Source organism: Myxocyprinus asiaticus, chromosome 28 (genome assembly GCF_019703515.2).
Source record: "Myxocyprinus asiaticus isolate MX2 ecotype Aquarium Trade chromosome 28, UBuf_Myxa_2, whole genome shotgun sequence".
NCBI lineage: Eukaryota > Metazoa > Chordata > Actinopteri > Cypriniformes > Catostomidae > Myxocyprinus > Myxocyprinus asiaticus.
The window spans coordinates 8210214-8232899 of NC_059371.1; the positions used below are offsets into that span (position 1 = coordinate 8210214).

At 45.3% G+C, this 22686-nt stretch overlaps 1 protein-coding gene across 3 annotated transcripts in view; it reads right to left on the reverse strand.

Moving 5' to 3' along the window:
* ngfa (nerve growth factor a (beta polypeptide)) overlaps nt 1–22686 on the reverse strand; it is a 54975-nt gene that overhangs the window by 2076 nt on the left and 30213 nt on the right. For 2 of the 3 annotated variants that reach the window (XM_051659890.1, XM_051659891.1), the window contains exon 2: nt 7807–7919. The exons of the other annotated variant lie outside the window; for it this stretch is intronic. The gene's annotated coding sequence lies outside the window, so the exon portion shown is untranslated. The remainder of the gene's footprint in view (nt 1–7806; nt 7920–22686) is intronic. 3 annotated transcript variants of the gene reach the window in all.

The following is a 22686-nucleotide window of genomic DNA, read 5'->3' on the forward strand; positions in this document are numbered from 1 at the left end:
TTGATTTTAAACCATTTAAAAATCAAAGCACACAGAGGCTGCACTGCCTCACGGAAATGTGAACCTGCCTAGGCAGAGCGCAGTACAACCATTACAGGCTTGAATATTTTATTTTTGTTTGACGAGGTTTGTTTATGAGATTTTATCACTTGAAGATCTATATATTGTGCAGTTTAGGCGCATAGCTCACTGTGCACTTTATTTGCTGCTATTTTTAGTAATGTTTGAGGAAATAAAAAAATAAAAAATTCCCGTGTCCCAACTCCTGACAAAAACCGAATAACTGTTAGTGAAACCCTGCGGATAACCGAATGTTAAAAACAGTACATCCCTAGTAAAAAAATAAACAAATAAATAAAAATTAAAAAAAAATTATATATATATATATATAAAATAATAATAATTTAATGGACAGGTAATTCCAGGTAAGTTTTAATCACAGTTCCATATTACTCAAAGTCCTTTTCAAGGCAAGTCAGTTCACTTGACGGCCATCTTGGGAACGCTATATACAAGTGACATGAAAGTACAACACCTATTTACTTGAATGGGGAAAGACCGAAATTTCCAAACAGTTGGTCAAAATTACGATCAAATAACAGATTTATTTGTTATAAATCACTATAAAAGCAGTAAAATATGACAACAATGGTATCATAAATTGTGCTTCTTTAACTCAGATCACGCTTAAAAAACAAAAATTTTCAGGCAAGTCCAGCTAATGTGTATGCATGTTCTCGAGTTGATTGACAGGCTATGTTTGTATCTAAAAGGTGATTGGCTCTTTTAACTGTAAGTTGGGACTTCCGTTTCTACATCCACCATATTGGGCTTCCAATTTCTCCTATCCATTTTAATACAAGTGCTCTGTTTCTGGCTTAATAGTATTGGATATTAATGTGCTTCCTTAATGAGACATTGCAAGAGTTTTATGCCTGTTCAAACAACCTTCGGACACGAATATTGTGTTGCAAGTCTGATGAGTCTCAGGGCCGGGATTTACATCTCACCACAAAATACATCTTCATCAAGTCATGCAATGTCATTTTAAATCAATTGTAAAGCGCTACAGGAAAAATGGAAAAGACTCCAGTGTTCATCAGCCTCGTATTACTGAGTCTGACCTGGAGAAAATTAGAAATGCTCTTACCCCTTACACACCCATAGGAAGAAAAGCTTGTAAGGAAAGTATGGTTTAACACTCAGCTATGTTTTGCACAGAGGGGGAGCAAAGGAAATCATAACCCATCAAAGGCGTCTTTCGCTGTCCGGCAAAACGAGGCATTAAGATTTGAACTGATATATGATAAACAACATCTAATATTGCTGCCCTGCTCAGCATGTGTCGCACACACCCGCTAGAGGGCGCCGCTCGATCACGTGTCTCTGACTGAAGCAATCAGTGCAGATTATTTAAAACCCAGCTTTTTGCAGTTTACTTATTGTACAAGGCCATATCACAATTCAGTCAATCATGCAGCCTTAAGATACTAGATCAGTGTATAAGTCTGCAGGTTTCGAAGTGTTTTAGATGGTTTTCCCATTATCGTGCAAGTTCCACTTTTACAACTGTCACATCCATAACTCCTGTTTTTTCTCATTAATGTAATGGCAAAGAATGGAAAATAAATATTACATGTTCTGAAGAGTGCCAACCCTTCATCATTCTATGGCTATTCTTATTTCTGGATTGTGCATTCAAATTCAGAGATTTTACAGAGTGTTTGGTTTCCAAACAACTCATGTACATTTTCCAATTGTTCATACAGCTTTTTATTTAATTCACTCAAACAAATGTTACCACAATAATTTATTTCTGTGTCTGATTTAGAACAGGCAGAACTCTAGATCCAATGTCACGTAGATAAAGATAACTGTATTGTTATTCTACCAGTCGAAAGCAATGACAGATGACAAATAATCTAATCAATGCTGACAAGTGACCAAAGAATTGACATCTTTAAAATATCTATATAATTTGTTGTTGTTTTTTCACATTGTTGCAGTGGCAAATTATCAGGGCCAGCAAAGCCTTCTCTGCTGGCCTAACATGCCTAATAAATAAATATTTTTTCATCCCGTCATTCTCATTCACCTTTTTGCCAATGTATTTTTAATCGCTTTCCACAACTAATTCATCTACAAACGAATAGGGAAAAACAAAAAGTTTATCCAATCAGAATGTATTCCTCAACGCTTACAAGCGAAACATGATGCCTGTTTCAAATCGCATGCCGAAGCCGAGCTCGTTGCCGAAGCAGCGTGTGAGTCTGAGCTCCACCCCATTAGGCCTTCTACAGAATTTCTACAGAATCCCTCAAGGCACATCCCAAACCGCACACTTCTGCTCTATTTTACGTCATTTTGAAGTGTAAATAGTGCGAGTAATATGTTTACAGTGAAAATGCAAAAAAAAGAAGTGTACTACGAGTACCCGGATGATGCACTTTTTCAACCATCAAAACGGAATGTGGACTGTTGGACACTTTATGCACTCAGTGCACGTGGCTTGCCATACATAGTGGAAGGGGGCGGCGTTACCAGCAGCGATGGTCTGGCAAAACAATTGTAAATAATGGAGAATATGACAACTACTGAAACGTCTGTGAAGACAGCACCTTACAAAAGGAGGCCTGGGAGGCGGCCACAGAGCGGGGACAGGGTCAGGAGGCCTGGGAGGCAGCCACAGGATCGGGACTGGGTCAGGAGGCCTGGGGGGTGGAACTGGGTCAGGAGGCCTGGGAGGCGGCCACAGGGCCGGGACTGTGTCAGGAGGCCTGGGAGGCGGCCACAGAGTGGGGACAGGGTCAGGAGGCCTGGGAGGCAGCCACAGAGTGGGGACAGGGTCAGGAGGTATGTGAGGTGGCCAAAGAGCGGGGTCAGGAGGCCTGGGAGGCAGCCACAAAGCAGGGACCTGGTCAGGAGGCCTGGGAGGCAGCCACAGAGCTAGGACAGGGTCAGGAGGCCTGGGAGGCAGCCACAGGGCAGAGACTGGGTCAGGAGGCCTGGGAGGTGGCCACAGAGCTAGGACAGGGTCAGGAGGCCTGGGAGGCAGCCACAGGGCAGGGACTGGGTCAGGAGGCCTGGGAGGTGGCCACAGAGCTAGGACCGGGTCAGGAGGCCTGGGAGGCACCACAGGGCAGGGACTGGGTCAGGAGGCCTGGGAGGCGGCCACAGGGCAGTGACTGGGTCAGGCGGTGGAGTCACTGGATGAGGGGTGGGTGGAGCCGCTGTAAGGGGAGTCTCTGGGAGGGTGGACGGAACTGCTGGAGGAGAAGTCTCTGGAGGAGCGGGCGGGACCACTGGAGGAGGAGACTCTGGGGGAGCGGGCAGAGCCGTGGAAGACTCTGAGGGAAGAGCCATGGAAGACTCTGAGGATGGAGCCATGAGAGGCTTGACGAAGGCATGCAGAGCCAGGAGAGGCTCAATGAAGGCAGGCGGAGCCAGGAGAGGCTCGACGAAGGCAGGCGGAACCAGGAGAGGCTCAATGAAGGCAGGCGGAGCCAGGAGAGGCTCGACGAAGGCAGGCGGAACCAGGAGAGGCTCGAGGGGCAGAGCCAAGTAAGGCGGAGCCATGGGAGTCACGAGGGGCGGAGCCATGGAAGGCGGAGCTGTGGGAGGCCCAAGGGGCGAAGCCATGGAAGGCGGTGCCGTGGGAGGCTCGACGAGGGCTGGCAGCGACTGGGATGACCTCCATGGTCGTGAGCACAGGCAGAGTCTGGGGAAGGACCTCCGAGGTCGGGAGCATGGGCAGCGACTGGGGAACGACCTCCGTGGTCATGAGCATGGGCAGAGACTGGGGAATGACCTCTGTGGTCATGAGCACGGGCAGAGACTGGGGAGAAGGTGTCCTTTTCCTTCTCCTCCATTTCCGGACAGCTGGGAGTGTAGTTACGGGAGCAGGCAAGGCAACAGGCATTGGCTCTGGGACGGCTGAGGCTACGGGCATGGGCGCTGGCTCGTTGGCCATGGCAGACATGGGCACTGGCTCGTTGGCCATGGCAGGCGTGGGCACTGACTCGTTGGTGACATGTGAAACAACAAACGGGAACTCAAAACAACAACAAACAAGAACTGAAAAAGAAGGAACTAAACTAGAGGGTATTTATACATACAAGGCCTAATGAGGGAATGGAAAACAGGTGAGAACAATAAGGAGCAGATGGCAGTGATGAGGGCAGTGCATACTGGGTAACGTAGTCTGGGGAAATGCTTCAAAATAAGAGTCCTAGGAAACACGAGGGAGACAGACTGTAACAAATGCCTTCTAGCTGGCCTTGAGTGATGCAATCACACATTAAATTATGTATGTAATTTGAAAGCAAAGAGCACAAGAGGTGGGTTCAAGACAGAGACGGCTGTCATCACTCACTGCCGTTATCGCCATTCAGAAAGAAATCCTTGTGGATTTATAAACCCAAGACATTCTGCATCACTTAATTTATTAAACAGGAAAGGAGGGCTGATTCTGATTCAATTAAATTAGTAAATGCTTTTTGCATTGTTACAGCAACATCAGGAGTTTTCAAAGTGTAAATTAAGATGTCTTGAGCATTCATTGAAATTTATTGCAAGCAATATTTAAATCGCAAATATTATCACATAGCTTTTTCCAGGTATTATAGACCTTCTTGGTAGATTCATATGAAAAATTATGATTTTTGAATGTCCGTTCAAGAGACGTATCCAACTGTTAATTTAATAATATATTTCACAAAACAATCATGCTTATCATTGTGAAACGGTGATTTCTTAATGGCATGGATAGCACTAAAGGCCTAGACTTAAAATGCATGGGCTGCCACTGCATTGCCATATTGAAAATTTCTGCATGGGGGAAAATGTGCTTAATTGTCATGAAAATTATGTCACAATGCCAAAAATCATAATGGTCCTTTATGTAAAATAAAATTGTGTACATTAATCTTTGTGAGAATCATCCATAAAGGAATATTCTGGGTTCAATACAAGTTAAGCTCAATCGACAGCATTTGTGGCATAATGTTGATTACAACAAAAATGAATTTCAGCTCATCCCTCCTTTACTTTGAAAAAGCAAAAGACGAGGTTACAGTGAGACAGTTACAGAAAATATGAATACAGTCTTCACTAGCACTCTAGATAGTGTCACCCCCTTCAGTTAAAGAAAGTTAAAGAGAAAAATCCTGCAGCATGGTACAATGATCACACTCATGCTCTCAAGAGTGCAGCTCGGAAAATGAAGTGTAAGTGGAAGAATACAAAATGAGAAGTATTTTGTGGTGCATGGAAGGATAGTGTCTCTAACTTCAGACAGGCTCTAAAAACTGCCAGATCTGCATATTTGAGCAAACTCAGAAAATAACCACAACAATCCTAAGTGTTTATTCAGTACTGTGGCTAAATTGGTTAGGAATAAAACTTATATTGAACCAGATATTCCATCACAGCACAGTAGTAATGACTTTATGAATTTATTTACTAATAAAATCGAAATCATCAGAAACAAAATTGGAATTACACATCCATCTGCCACAGCACCCCAGAAGACTAAAATTATTCCTTACGAGCAACTTCAATCCTTCGCTGTTATACTGTAGGTCAGGAAGAGCTAACAAAAATTATTAAAATATCAAAATCAACAACATGTATGTTAGATCCAATACCAATTAAACGCCTAAAAGAGGTGTTTCCTGTAATCTCAGAACACCTTCTTAATATTATTAACTCCTCATTATCCTTGGGGCATGTCCCAAGAAACTTTAAACTGGCAGTTATCAAACCACTTATCAAGAAACCACAGCATGATACAGGAGAATTGGCTAATTATAGACCGATTTCAAATCTCCCATTTATGTTGAAAATACTAGAAAAGGTAGTGACCACCCAACTATGTTCATTTCTACAGAGAAATGCTAAATATGAAGAATTTCAGTCAGGATTTAGGCCCCAAGTGACTGAGTTACAAATGACTTGCTTTTATCATCTGACTGCGGCTGCATTTCTCATCTTAGCCTGCCTTCAACACCATAGATCATGACATTCTCTTGGATAGGCTTGATAATTATGTTGGCATTTGTGGACAGTCATTAGCTTGGATTAGGCATATTAGATTATATCCAGAGGTTACCAGAGCCTGCCAGATCCATCTCCGGTCCTGCCTGATGTCTGATGTGTCGCTGAGTGATGATGACTTCACTTCAGTCTACTAAGACAGACTTCACAGAGGATGAACTGATGCAAACTCAAAGACATGGGATTCTTCATGAGCCACTGCCTGAAGCATGGCTCAGGATGGAGTTCACCAAAATTACCTGACATAAATTTCCAGCCGGACTGCAATGCTCCTCACTGAATGATACCTATATCAACTTGGTCAAAGGAGGGACAACACTTTCTAAAACTACATAGAAAATGAAACAACATGAAATAACAAAAACCTTCATCTGCCAAAATCAAAGGACAATGCATCTACGTGTATTTCCTCGTTAATTTGGGATGACTTCAAGGACTTTAACACTAAAACCTATAGTTAATATAAAATCATTCTGTTTAATAATTGACCCAATACACTTACTGTCAGGTGTATTTTGTTGATTCATGTCTTTTATTTTGAAAAGTTTAGTTCCTGTTCCCTAGTCATGTGATGTCTTGTTTTCCCTCCATGTTCATGTGTCATGTTTTCATTGGTTTATTGTTTAATTATCTTGTTAGCAGTTCTGTTTGTTCATTGGTTTATGTTCCCCCATGTCCATGTATTTAAGCCTCATGTTTTCCATTGTGTTTTGTCAAGTATTGAATGTGAGTGTAGATGTTTATGTCAGGCCATGGTCAAGTCAAGTCAAGTCAAGTCAAGTCAAGTCAAGTCCATGTTTTGTTTTGTAGTCAGGGTTATTGGTTTTCACGTTCTGTAAATAAACTGCACTTGGGTTCTTCATCTTCACGTCATCTTCGTCATTGCCATCATTGCCAGCAGCCAACATTGTTACACTTACTTAGTTTACTAATTTTAACCACTAATAGTTCTAAACATAAATGACTAATATTGACATTATATTCATTCATTTTCAGTTATATCATAATTTCATGTACTGCTGTTTTGAAATAACACCTATTGTGAAATTTGAATTTACTTGACTTACAATGGAAGTGAATGGGGCCAGTTTTTGGAGGGTTTAAAAGCAAAAATTTAAAGCTTATAATCTTATAAAATCACTTGCATTTATTCTTCTGTTAAACCTCATGTATTATTTGAGCTGTGAAGTTGTTTATGTTGTCAATTTTACAGTCATTTTAGGGTTTGTTGACTTTACATCGTCATGGCAACAAAGTTGTAAAATTGGCTATAACTTTACACAGAAAAGTTTAGGAAGTGATTTTATCTCACTAAAATCATGTTGACACGCATATGGTTTATATCTTGTGGCTATACTTCTAAAATAGTGAGTATTTTAACTTTCAAAAATTGGCCCCCATTCACTTCCATTGTAAGTGCCTCACTGTAACCCAGATTTTTTATTTATGTATTTATTTTTAAGAAAAAGAGGGACTAGTTGAAATTATTTTTTGTGGTAATAAATATTATGCCACAAATGCTGCTGACTGAGGTTAACTGGTATTGAACCCGGAATATTCCTTTAGGCAATGCTTAAATATCATTATATTATTATTATTATTATTATTACATATTATAAATATAATGTTTTTATAATAATATTGCCTGGTGCAAATTGCTATTGAACAGTAGGCCTAATAGGTGTGTGTGTGTGTGTGTGTGTGTGTGTGTTTGTGTGGTGCAGGCTATGCCTTATATCTCGACTCACTGACCTGTGAAATGTTCCTAGTTGAAGTGAGGGCCCCGTGGGCTGCTAGAGCCAGAGTCCAGTGCAGGCTGTCCCCCAAGAGCCTGCCATCAGGACTGGCTGGTGTGTTTGCTTTTTCTGAAAAACACACACCATGGCTCTTTGAGTACAACAACATCTGAGAATATAAATTCCATGGGCTGAATATAATCCTTCAAAACTGCATGTATATAAATAAATAATGGAAATGTCAATAAAGGCAATATGATCAATGACAAGTAAAATATTCTGCAGAGCTAACAGTCTAAAAGCTGTACACACAGGCTTGTTTGTCAGTCTCTGTTATTATCAGGGATGTACTGACTACCTCTAACTTAAAGCATGCAATATAATCATATGCAGCATTTTCTCCAAGACCAAAAGTCACTTCACCTGGCTGTAATATTCCAGCACCCAAAATGTTATGTATGTAATTGCATTAAACATGTGCTATTTTACGCTTCATCATGAGACCTCTGCCCCATCTAAAAGCACACACCAGAGAGTGTTTCATTAGACATGTTCCATCAGTGGAGACCTGTTGGTTTACCTATGAATTGTTGGTTAAAAAGTTAAAATTGCCACATGTTGAGACTTTCATTTAAAAAGAGAATTCAACTGCTGACAAATTTAATTACTGTGTCCCCATCAATAAAAACACATTCAGTTATAATTAAAACTGCCTGCTTAGTTCATAAACAAAAAACATCTGACCAATTCTAAAACAATTCAGTAGTTCCCTATCTGTCACTCACTCGATGTTGTGTCGATGTAGTGACACTAGGGGTCACTCTTGGGAGCCCGAGACACCTCTGGTCTTTGATAAAAGGCCAATGAAAATTGGCGAGTGGTATTTGCATACCACTCCCCCGGACATACGGGTATACAAGGAGCTGGTATGCAACCACTAATTCAGATTTTCTCTTCGGAGCCGAACGGTCATGCTCACTGAGCTGAATTCCCACGACTGCTCATTCACCTCTGCTGGATCTGGCGGTGCATTTCAGCGGCTTCTCCCCCCTCTGCACTGGTGCACTGCAGAGAATGCCCCTGGGCACTTCGGCAGAAATAAAAGAGAATATTTCTCTAAAAGAGTATATTTCTCTAAAACAGTATATATCTCTAAAAGAGCGGCATACGGAACGTCTTTTTAAAGACGCGTCTTTTTAAAGATGCCTTTCCGTTTGTGTGTTATTCCTGGTGGCGCTCGTTATCTCTCGCCTTCTGACGGTCACGGTCACTGTCTTTCGTGTCTGGGCACTGCTCACGCAGAGACAGCGTTCATGGATGGGTCATGTGCTCATTGCGAGAACATGTCCATGGCAACAATGCGGTCGCGGCTTACCTTCGTAAGAAAGCAAGCCACCCCAGAGGCTCCCCGCCTCGGTCCTTCTACCCACCGGAATGAGGCCAGCGTGGCTAGCACTGGGGGCGATTTGGGGACCCCAATGGGACCACCTCCGCCGGGTATCCCCCCACGGACCTCCCATTCCCCAGCACGCTCGTCTGCCATGATCGGGCTTCCGGATGAGTCTGCCGGCTCGTCTCACACCGAGTTCGACCTCTTATTTGGAGCCCGCAAAGGTGATGAGCTCTCGAGCGCAGCATCGGAGAGCGGGCTCGTCCAGTCGGACGTGGAAGCCTCAGCTGGGCTCCTCCCTTTGAGTGCAGTCGCACAGTCACAGGCTGACGCAGAGATGATGACATGCTTTCCTGGGCAGCCGCGAGCATCCCCTCAAAGCCACACCCTGGCCCCATTCCTTTCTTCCCGGAAGTGCATGAAGAGCTGACAAGGTCATGGGAGGCACCTTTTACTGCCCGGCCCCGATCTTTCAGCTTCCCCGCCCTCACTACCCTCGATGGTGGGGCGGCCGAGGGCTATTCGGCAATCCCCCCGGTGGATAAAGGCGCTCGCGGTGCACCTATGCCCGCAGAGCACTGCCACCTGGCGCGGGCACCCAAAGCTCCCATCCAAGGCCTGTAGTTTTATGTCTTCTCTAATGGCCAAGCCCTATGGTGCCGCTGGACAAGCCGCCTCCGCCCTGCATGCCATGGCTCTCCTGCAAGTCCACCAAGCCAAGGCGCTAAAGGAACTGCACGAGGGTAGTTCCACCCTGGGATTGATGCAGGAGCTGTGCTCGGCGACCGACCTCGCTCTCTGGGCGACGAAGGTCACGACGCAGTCTCTCGGGCGAGCGATGTCCACCTTGGTGGTCCAGGAGTGCCACCTTTGGCTCAACCTGGTCGAGATGGGAGAGGCTGACAAGGCATGGTTCCTTGCTGCCCCCATTTCCCAAGTTGGCCAGTCCGGCGACACCGAGGACTTTGCCCAGCAGTTCTCAGCGGTGAAGCAGCAGACGGAGGTTATCCGGCACATCCTGCCAAGGCGCGGCTCAAGATCCCACACCCCGTCTGCTCGTTGCCAAGGGCATCCCCCTGCGGTGACTGCACCAGCTCCGCCGTAGCCCGCCCCTACAGCCCGGCCCCGGCCTGGAGCCCACCGCAGGAAACAGACGCCACCCGTCTCGCGGCCGCCAAGAACCCGCGAAAGGCTTCGAAGTGCCCCCTGAGACGGGTGACCCAGGGAAGACTAAACCTGCTGCTCTGGAGCTGGTAAGCAGACCACTCCATCCCCTGGTCGAGAGCCGGGAGGAGAACCTTTTGTTACCTTTGCATTTAATTGTGCTGCATGCCCAAGCGGCTGCAGTACCCAAGAGTTCAGCAAGAGAAGTTTCCTTGTTCCCTGGGTCACATACCTGGTGTGCACGGCCGTCATCATGACCACTGTTCACCACTCCATTTTGGCAGGTTTGGCGCTCAAGCGGCGGTCTCCCCGCCCCTGAGCGCCCAGCTGTGGCACAAATCCACCCCCGATGTGACAGTCTCCACATGTCACGAGGACAGGCCTCTTCCTCCCCCGTCCCAGGCTGTTCAAACGGCGGTCTCCCCAGGGGTGGTCACAAGGAGCCAGGTAAGTAATTTGATGTCCCTGAACTCAGCACGGCCACGACACGATGTGGCACCTCAGGCTCCACATTCAGCGTTGTGGCAGGAGGGACACTAGGGGTCCCTATACGAAATGCCACAACTGGCTGAACTGTGTTACGTGAACTGGCAGTGTGTGATGGGCAGACCACTGTGTGCCTCATAGCCAGCGCACCAGGCTGACATGTAACCTCCCCCAACACTGTTATGAGTGTCGAATGGCCTTTTGGGGACAAGTCGACTTCCCAAAAGATAGAGACGGGCTAGCCCAGTCGTGACCTCTTATCCTCTTTTTTTTCCTCTCCCCCCCAAAAAAAACAATTAATCAACTGGGGCCACTAGGTCTAGTCGGGGGATGTCACTCCTAAGGGGAAGACACCGCGGAGACCACACCCTGCGAAGAGAGGGGGAGGGGTATTTTGAGTGGAAATATGTCACATGGTCTTGCCAAGCTTTGTCAGAAGTATGTCATGTGGAGAAGTCCTATGGTAGGTCCTACCCTGCGGGGTAGGAGTTTCTACAAGCATGGTGACTGGGGAAGAGGGGCCTCTGCCCAAGGGAGACGTAGTTTACCAACAGGGAAACGAATTAGCGGAAGATATACATCGCATGGGGTTACCTACAGGGAACCACCACATGCGGAGCACCTACCCCAGTACAGGGCTTAGTTAGCATGTGTACTGAGCCGGCAGCGAGTTTCTCCACAAACTCGTCTGCCAAAGGGCTCGGAGGAAATCAACCAGGGAACGCAGTTTGTGAACACTACTGGGAGTCAACGGCGCATGTCTTCAGCTCAGGGGAGGTGAAAGGCACTATGCACAAGCGATACACCCGGCCAGCTGTCCCGGACATACCTGCTTGTGAGTGCCACTACACGGGATGAAACCGGTTCCACCCGGAAATTGTAGAACCTCGCAAAGGTGTTGGGTGTTGCCCAGCCCGCTGCTCTGCAAATGTCTGTTAGAGAGGCACCACTGGTCAAGGCCCATGAGGCCGCTACACCCCTGGTAGAATGGGCTCATAGCCCTACCGGGGGTGGCACGTCCTGGGCGTGATACGCCATTGTTATGGCGTCAATGAGCCAGTGGGCAATCCTCTGCTTGGAGACAGCGCTTCCTTTCCGCTGTCCACCAAAGCAGACAAAGAGCTGTTCAGAGACTCTAAAGCTCTGCGTGCGATTCAAATAGATGCGTAAAGCGTGCACCAGACACAGCAACGTCAGGGCTGGGTCTGCCTCCTCCTGGGGCAGTGCTTGCAGGTTCACCACCTGGTCCCTAAAAGGGGTCATGGGAACCTTGGGCACATAGCCCGGTCGGGGTCTCAGGATCACGTGAGAGTAGCCTGGACCGAACTCCAGGCACTTTCGCTGACAGAGAACGCTTGCAGCGTCTCCTATCCTCTTAATGGAAGTGAGCACAGTCAGGAGGGCAGTCTTCAAAGAGAGTGCCTTAAGCTCAGCTGACTGCAAGGGCTCAAAGGGGGCTCTCTGTAGACCCTGAAGAACTATAGAGAGGTCCCATGAGGGAACGAGGCACGTTCTGAAAGGATTCAACCTCCTGATGCCTCTCAGGAACCTGATGATCAGGTCATGCTTCCCTAAGGACTTATCGTCCACTGTGCCATGGTGTGCCGCTATAGCGGCTATATACACCTTCAAGGTGGAGGGGGACAGCCACCCTTCTAACCTCTCCTGCAGGAAGAAAAGCACTGATCCGACTGCGCATCTCTGGGGGTCTTCGTGTCGGGAAGAACACCACTTAGTGAACAGACACCACTTAAAGGCATACAGGCGCCTCGTAGAGGAGGACCTAGCCTGAGTGATTGTGTCTACCACCACGGGTGGTAGACCGCTTAAGTCTTCCATGTCCTGTCCAGGGGCCAGACATGGAGATTCCAGAGGTCTGGTCGTGGGTGCCAGATGGTGCCCCGTCCCTGAGAAAGAAGGTCCTTCCTCAGGGGAATTTGCCAGGGGGGCTGTCACGAGGAGCGTGAGGTCCGAGAACCACATCTGGGTGGGCAAGTAGGGTGCTACCAGGATGACCTGCTCCTCATCCTCCCTGACCTTGCACAGAGTCTGTGCAAGTAGGCTCACTGGGGGAAACGCATATTTGCAAAGTCCAGGGGGCCAGCTGTGTGCCAGTGCGTCTATACCGAGAGGTGCCTTGGTCAGGGCGTACCAGAGCAGGCAGTGGGAGGATTCTTGGGATGCGAACAGGTCTACCTGTGCCTTCCCGAATCGACTCCAAATCAGCTGGACCACCTGAGGGTGGAGTCTCCACTCTCCCCTGAGGGTAACCTGCTGTGACAGCGTGTCCACTGCAGTGTTGAGGTCGCCTGGGATGTGAGTGGCTCGCAGCGACTTGAGGTGCTGCTGACTCCAGAGGAGGAGATGGCGGGCGAGTTGTGACATACAACGGGAGCACAGATCGCCTTGATGGTTGACATATGCTACCATTGCTGTGTTGTCTGTCCGAACTAACACATGCTTGCCCTGGATCAATGGCCGAAACCTCCGCAGGGCGAGTATAAATGCCAGAAACTTGAGGCAGTTAATGTTCCAATGCAGCCATGGGCCCGTCCATAAGCCGGCGGCTGCGTGCCCATTGCATACAGCACCCCAGCCCATTTTGGAGGTGTCTGTTGTAACCATGACGTGCCTGGAGACCTGCTCTAGGGGAACGCCTGCCCATAGAAACGTGAGGTCGGTCCAAGGGCTGAAGAGGCGGTGACAGATTGGCGTGATGGCCACGCGATGTGTCACGTGGTGCCATGCCCATCTTGGGACTCGAGTCTGAAGCCAGTGCTGAAGCGGTCTCATATGCATCAACCCGAGAAGAGTGGCCACCGCTGAGGATGCCATATGCCCCAGGAGCCTCTGAAAGAGTTTCAGTGGAACCACTGTCTTCTGTCTGAATGCCTTCAAACAGGTCAGCACCGACTGTGCATGCTCGTTCGTGAGGCGTGCCATCAACGAGACTGTGTCCAACTCCAAACCGAGAAAAGAGATGCTCTGAACTGGGAGGAGCTTGCTCTTTTCCCAGTTGACCCGAAGCCCTAGTCGGCTGAGGTGCAAGAGCACCAGGTCCCTGTGTGCATGCAACACATCCCGAGAGAGAGCTAGGATTAGCCAATCAACGAGATAGTTGAGGATGCGAATGCCCACTTCCCTTAGCAGGGCAAGGGCTGCCTCTGCGACCTTCGTGAAGACGCGAGGGGACAAGGACAGGCCGAAAGGGAGGACTGATATGCCCGACCCTCGAATGCAAACCACAGAAGGTCGAGGTAGAATCGAGATGTCGAACCAATATTGATGCCGGACGCTCGCCAGAATGCGTTTTTGTGTCAGCATCTTGAATGGGAGTCTGTGTAAAGCCTGGTTCAGTACTCACAGGTCCAAGATTGGCTGCAACCCACCGCCTCTTTTCGGTACAATGAAGTAGGGGCTGTAAAACCCCTTCATCATCTCGGCCGGAGGGACAGGCTCTATCACATCCTTCCGTAGGAGGGTAGCGATCTCCGCGCGCAAAGTAGCAGCATTCTCACCCTTCACCGAGGTGAAGTAGATGCCGCTGAACCTGGGCGGATGCCTGGCGAACTGAATCGCACAGCCGAGTCGGACAGTCTGGATCAGCCATCGCGACGGATTGGAAAGCGCAAGCCACGTGTCCAAGCTCTGGGCGAGAGGGACCAAGGGGACAATCTCGTCGGACGTACCGGCAGGTGGGGCCTCATGGCGGGGTGTAGCCTGAGGTGCCATGCCATGTTGTGGCCGTGCTGAGTTCAGTGACATCGAAGCACTTACCTGGCTCCTTGTGACCACCCCCAGAACAGCCTGGGACGGGGGAGGAAGAGGCTTGTCCTCGTGACCCATGGAGACTGTCACATCAGTGGCGGATTTGTGCCACAGTTGGGCGCGCAGGGGCGGGGAGACCGCCGCTGGAGCGTCAAACCTGCCAAAATGGAATGGTGGACGGTGGTCATGATGACGGCCGTGCACACCGGGTATGTGACCCAGGGAACAAGGAAACCGCTCTTTTGCTGAACTGTTGGGTACCGCAGCCACTTGGGCATGTGGCAAAATTAAATTAAAAGGCAACAAAAGATTCTCCTCCCAGCTCCAAGGCAGTGGGTTTCGTCGTCCCGGGGTCGCCCGTCTCAGGGGCACTTCGAAGCCTTTCGTGGGTTCTTGGCAGCCGGCCATGAGACGGGTGGCGTCTGCTTCCTGCGGTGGGCTCCACGCCGAGGCCAGGCCGAAGGGGCGGGCTGTGGCAGAGCCGGTGCAGTCACCACAGGGGGATGCCCTTGGCGACGAGCAGGTGGGGTGCGGGATCTTGAGCTGCGCCGGGGCAGGATGTGCCGAGTAGCCTCCGTCTGCTGCTTCACCGTCAAGAACTGCTGGGCAAAGTCCTCGACGGTGTCACCAAATAGGCCAACCTGGGAAATGGGGGCAGCAAGGAAACGTGCCTTGTCGGCCTCACCCATCACCCATGTATAGCCTTCATTCCTCAAAACAATGATTGACTGATGAGTTTCTAGAGAAAGCTGTTTCTTTTTTCGCATTTTTGACCTGAAATTGACCTTAAGACATGCCAGTCTATTGCACACTGTGGCAACTCAAAAACAAACACAAAGACAATGTTAAGCTTCATTTAATGAACCAAATAGCTTTCAACTGTGTTTGATATAATGGCAAGTGATTTTCTAGTACCAAATTAGAAATTTAGCATTTAGCATGATTACTCAAGGATAAGGTGTTGGAGTGATGGCTGCTGGAAATGGGGCCTGTCTAGATTTTTATCAAAAATGACTTTTTTCAAATAGTGATGGTGCTGTTTTTTACATCAGTAATGTCCTGACTATACTTTGTGATCAGTTGAATGCCACTTTGGTGAATTAAAGTACCACTTTCCTTCTGAAACAGCAAAATCTGTACATTATTCCAAGCTTTTGGACCCCAGTGTATTTACATAAGGCTGAAGAAGATTGGTAGTATGCCATTCCGAACTGAGACTTAGAAAGAGAATTTCTTTCACAGCCACCACTAGAGGGCAACGGTGCACTAATATTTCATGGCGAGAAACTAGAGGTTTCATAGTCACTACAGTTCTGCATATGACAGCAAGGCATCAAATAAATTCTCAAGCAAATGAACAGAATCAGTCTGAACAAATACTGAAATACAATGAAATGATACATCTGCACATACTGAATCTCTTTTGCTGTTGTGTACAGTATATTTCCCTGTATATTTTTTGCAGCTGCTGGATCCAGCTCACAAACTGGAGGCCACACCCTTTGTTTGCATCTGGGGCAGCTCTCACATAAATGATATTGCCCAGATGTCACCTACAGTTTTGCTTTCAGTTAGATATTTGAAACACAAGGAGAGGAGAACTCTGCCAATACTCTGTTGTGCCTGGCATTGGATTGTGCTGTGTTCATGGTGTTTTAAATAATAAAACATCACTATTTAATGTAGTTTGAACAGTGCCAACATAATATTAACACTAGCTTAGAGAAAATCTTTATGTGAATTTTTTTTTTAAAAACATACTAAGTTGGCTGACCTTTGTGTTTGAAATTTGGTTACATTTGTACTAAATTTCCAAGTCCTGCGGCAGCATTCATAAGACATCTGTATCTACTTTCAGACATACTGTAAATGAACAAACAAGCATCTTCACCCTGATCTACTAAGTAATCTGTAAAGGAATGTTCCGGGTTCCCCATCTGTCACTCACTTGACGTTGTGTCGATGTAGTGACACTAGGGGTCACTCTTGGGAGCCCCAAACACCTCTGATCTTTATTGACACAACGTCTCGTTCCCTCCATCAGGGAATGGAGGTTACAACAGTAACCAAGACGGTCCTCGTGGTGGCGCGGTTACTCACCTCAATCCGGGTGGCGTAGGACAAGTCGCAGTTGCCTTCGCTTCTAAGACCGTCAAACCGTGCATCTTATCACGTGGCTCGCTGTGCATGACACCGCGGAGACTCCACATGTGGAGACTCATGCTACTCTCCACGATCCACGCACAACTTGCCACACACCCCATTGAGAGCGAGAACCACTAATCGCGACCACGAGGAGGTTACCCCATGTGACTCTACTGGGCAACTGGGCCAATTTGGTTGCTTAGGAAACCTGGAGTCACTCAGCACACCCTGGATTCGAACTCGCGACTCCAGGGGTGGTAGTCAGCGTCAATACTCACTGAGCTAACCAGCCCCCACAATTTCATAGCTTTTAAAGTCCTGCGTAGATTCTTATTTCAGTGTAGTTACAGTTTTCAGTGTCGAAAGAAATTAGATCATTATTTCTGTACAGCAGTACCGCCACTCTCTAAATGCAGAGTACGCAGCCTAGTGCGTAGGGCACCAACCCCGGTCGCGAAACACTCGCTGTGTCTGAAACCGCCCCCTATCCACTATATAGTGCACTATTTCGGGTGTCCGCCATTTTGTAGGAGTGTCTGAATTCTGAGTGAGCCACTCTTTCCGTACTTTTGTTCACTCATTCTCACCCACAATGCACTCTGATTTCGATGATTATTAATTGCCCATAATCCACCGCAGGGAATACTTACGAGCTGGGAGTTTACTGCTTCCTTCCTGCAATGTTTTATTTCATGCTGAATGTATTAAATTACTTTTTTACAAATCATTACTTGATTAAAATAATAACATATAGAGAGGCAAAACATGCAGATACATTTTAAAATTTACTCATTATTTATATTCATACAGAATTATGCCATTAAGATGAAGAATTCTTTATTTACTAAATAATTCACTGAGGTGATATTATTTTAACTCAAGAGACTGCACACAGTAGAAATGATAATTCTGTGGATGATTTAAATATTCGGTCATAACATGTAGGTTATGATAATTTGGTCGGATGAGAATGCGATGCGCCCAGAAACGCAACCCAGCTTGTATTGGAGTTTAAAGATACTAAAGTATAACAAATAAATACAATAATGTACATTTGATAAAATGTGTTTACTCTTAATATTAAAATATACAGGTGCATCTCAATAAATTAGAATGTCGTGGAAAAGTTCATTTATTTCAGTAATTCAACTCAAATTGTGAAACTCGTGTATTAAATAAATTCAATGCACACAGACTGAAGTAGTTTAAGTCTTTGGTTCTTTTAATTGTGATGATTTTGGCTCACATTTAACAAAAACCCACCAATTCACTATCTCAAAAAATTAGAATACATCATAAGACCAATAAAAAAAAAACATTTTTAGTGAATTGTTGGCCTTCTGGAAAGTACGTTCATTTACTGTATATGTACTCAATACTTGGTAGGGGCTCCTTTTGCTTTAATTACTGCCTCAATTCGGCGTGGCATGGAGGTGATCAGTTTGTGGCACTGCTGTGGTGGTATGGAAGCCCAGGTTTCTTTGACAGTGGCCTTCAGCTCATCTGCATTTTTTGGTCTCTTGTTTCTCATTTTCCTCTTGACAATACCCCATAGATTCTCTATGGGGTTCAGGTCTGATGAGTTTGCTGGCCAGTCAAGCACACCAACACCATTGGTGTCATTTAACCAACTTTTGGTGCTTTTGGCAGTGTGGACAGGTGCCAAATCCTGCTGGAAAATGAAATCAGCATCTTTAAAAAGCTGGTCAGCAGAAGGAAGCATGAAGTGCTCCAAAATTTCTTGGTAAACGGGTGCAGTGACTTTGGTTTTCAAAAAACACAATGGACCAACACCAGCAGATGACATTGCACCTCAAATCATCACAGACTGTGGAAACTTAACACTGGACTTCAAGCAACTTGGGCTATGAGCTTCTCCACCCTTCCTTCAGACTCTAGGACCTTGGTTTCCAAATGAAATACAAAACTTGCTCTCATCTGAAAAGAGGACTTTGGACCACTGGGCAACAGTCCAGTTCTTCTTCTCCTTAGCCCAGGTAAGACGCCTCTGATGTTGTCTGTGGTTCAGGAGTGGCTTAACAAGAGGAATACTGTAGACAAATTCCTTGACATGTCTGTGTGTGGTGGCTCTTGATGCCTTGACCCCAGCCTCAGTCCATTGCTTGTGAAGTTCACCCAAATTCTTGAATCGATTTTGCTGGACAATCATAAGGCTGCGGTTCTCTCGGTTGGTTGTGCATCTTTTTCTTCCACACTTTTTCCTTCCACTCAACTTTCTGTTAACATGCTTGGATACAGCACTCTGTGAACAGCCAGCTTCTTTGGCAATGAATGTTTGTGGCTTACCCTCCTTGTGAAGGGTGTCAATGATTGTCTTCTGGACAACTGTCAGATCAGCAGTCTTCCCCATGATTGTGTAGCCTAGTGAACCAAACTGAGAGACCATTTTGAAGGCTCAGGAAACCTTTGCAGGTGTTTTGAGTTGATTAGCTGATTGGCATGTCACCATATTCAAATTTTTTGAGATAGTGAATTGGTGGGTTTTTGTTAAATGTGAGCCAAAATCATCACAATTAAAAGAACCAAAGACTTAAACTACTTCAGTCTGTGTGCATTGAATTTATTTAATACACGAGTTTCACAATTTGAGCTGAGTTACTGAAATAAATGAACTTTTCCACGACATTCTAATTTATTGAGATGCACCTGTATATTAAAAATGACAAACAGAATGAAGATTTATTGTATTAATATATTATTTAATAAGAATAACAAGTAAGGCCCAAGTATTCATATGTGACATTGTTTCTGCGACAGCCCCAGAACTCCGATGCTCGGTGTATACGTCAGCGTCCGAATTCACTCACTCATTTCGTTCGCTCACTGCTGAGATATAGTGCACTCACTGCCATTCACTATATAGGAAATAGTGAATGAGTGAATGAGTGAACGATTTCGGACATAGCCACTCTCTTCGCCATATGATCGCCTCGCGCCCGCACATCTCTCATGCGCACGCCCCGCGCACCTCTCAGTGCACGTGCAGAAATGCTGTCTGTTCGTACTCCAGTTGTCAATCACGTGAACGGCAGAGCAAAAGGCATTTATTTACACTTAACATGGATGTTTACATGGATTTATACAGCTATAGATTTATATAGATATAGATTTATATCCACCCGAAGTAGCTGCAATAGTTTCCATTACCCCCGCGAGGGCGCAGGGTAAATGCGTAAATACTGCTCATGACATGCAGGATGCGGGACAAAATACACTGATATATTGCTGCACTGATTTAAAAATGTACACTTAAAAACTGATGTCTCAAGAGCCCAGTTACAGAATCAACCAGAAAATGACCATCACATTACACAGAAAAGCCCATGTTATCATTAAAGCCAAAACTTACCTCAACGTGCTGCCTTAAATTGAAGCTGAGATTTTAATCTTGAAATATCAGCTTGTCTTAGTGTTAAATGAAGGCACTGCATGAAGAAACTATTCTTTTTTCACTGTGCGGAGCACAGTAATTGTTTCACTTTGTTTGAAGAGCTTGATGCTGCATCAGTGATAGACTTGCTTAAGTTGCACGGTTTGAGACCATCAAACCATGCTTCTTATCACGTAGCTCGCTGTTCATGACACCGCAGAGACTCCGCATGCGGAGACTCATTCTACTATCCGCGATCCACGCACAACTTACCACACGCCCCACTGAGTGCGAGAACCACTAATCGTGACCACGAGGAAAACACAGCACGCGCAGCTGTGAACTTCCTGTTGTAAAAGTCCCATTCAATAATCTCTCAATAAATTACACATTAATTAAAATTAAACCCAGTAATGTAAGGACAGGAATGCCGCCAATTGTAAAGAAGTCATTTTTTTCATTAGAAGTAAATTTACTTGAGTGAGAGTAAAAAGTACCCACTTTTAAACCTACTCTAAAAGTCATTTTGATTCCAAAAAGTTACTCAAGTAAATGTAACGGAGTAAATTTTGCACATTACTACAGTATACCCAACAAACCCGTGCAGCGCGTGCAAGCCATTCGTGCATCACGAGCCGGCAGCGCTTCACTTTTGGTTAATTGCGTGAGTAAATGTGCCCGCTTTGCTTTGGTCAGATTGTGCAGATGACAGCCTACATTCCGTGTTTCATTTGTTTCTTTTTGCTTTCAGAACAACACGTGATGTAATAAGGAAATCACCACTGTTAATCCTTGAGGTTTCCAACCCAGCATACAGGTACACCCTCCTTAAACCATGCTCACACTCAAAATTAAAAGAGAAAACATAAACCCACATAGCAGGGTTCAAAAATCTTTTAAAGTCTATTCAAAATATTAATTAAACCTGGAAATAAAGTTTTAGGATTTTGCAGGTGCGATTCACTGAAAAAGCCACAAATGAGCCTCATAAAACAAGCCTCTTAAATCCATTATGAGCAATTTATCTCCTTTAATGACCCCAATACTGAAGCAGACATTGCTCAATTCATTCTCTTTTATGTGCGCAATGTTAATATGCTAATGAATGTTTCGAGCATTTTGACAAACCTCTCCAACAATGTGCTTGTTTGTTTTAGCAATCCTCTGTTTCATCTGCATTACTGTGATAGAATATGAGAGATTAGGTTAACTTAACTTGAAATATGAGCCTAAATACCACCACTTTAATGACTACAGTAGTGCTGACTATAATAATAACAGCGTCTTACAGTCATATATCCTTATCCTTCTTTTACAGATCAAAGGTGTTCGACATTTCCTGGAAAATACGTTTTATGCAGATTAACACTGCTCATGTTCAGGCTACAGTCAGGTGTTCTATACCTGCTGAAAATATGGCTGCGCTCCAATTCGCATCTTGACACTAAAAATATGTACTTCATTATAGACAGGAAAGTATCTACTTTTAGTTTGCACAAAACAAAATACACCACATAGCACAACCACATCATAAAATTGCCCCTTGATACTACATACCCCAATGTTGAATACTGTTTGCATTTACAAGTGTTTTAGGATGTATAGTATGTGGATTGGGACACTGACAGTGTGTACCATGTGACACTTGCTACATACTGTGCAGGGGCATTTTTAGGATTGTCGTGTGAGTCGCGCTGCGCTGTACAAATGGGAAGTGCAATTTAGCGCTAAAAAAGCACTTTTGGGAAAAACTACTGAACATCTTAAGGGGGATCCTACACAGTAGATCAACTTTTATGATCAAGTAAGAGGAGTCTTAATTTTAGCTAACCAGAGTGTAGTGGCCATTTATCACAAAATCATGCAGGAAAAGACTCTGGGGTTCAGATATATTGCACACTGTTTTACATACAATTTTTTTTTTTTTTTTTTTTTAAATGTGGGACATATTTAGTGTATACTGAGCAATATGCAGTAAGCAGTACACTATATTGTATTGTGTGGCATCTTCAGCAGAAACTAAAGAAAGCCTTTTTTTTTGTTTTTGCATCAATATATTTTTCAATGTTTTTGGTTATATACAGTAACAATACAAAATGAAGAAAAGCTAGTAAAATAACTATAAAAGTATATAAGTTAATTTGCAAATAAACATGACACTTTTTGTAGTTTACAGTACATTTTGTAAACTAAAATACTTCAAATGATTTAACATCAATGAAGTTTAAAATAGGCACATCCAATTTCATTTCATAACTGAATGCTACACGTCAGTACATTTAGCGGCCTGTTAATAGATTTGGTTTTGAGTGTCAACAGTGTCTTTTGAGAAAAGCACACAGCTCTTCTGAGGTGCTGACAACAGAGCATTGATAATGAAGCAGTGCTAAAGACAGATGGTCTCTTTTTATCAACAATTGACAAGAAGAGAGCGTGCAAAAGACAAAGTGAGGCAGAGAAACTGGGTGAATGAGAGAGAGAGTGAGAGAAATAAATCACTGAGCATTTTGCAAACAGCATTTGTCTGACAAACTTCACAATGTTCTCTTACA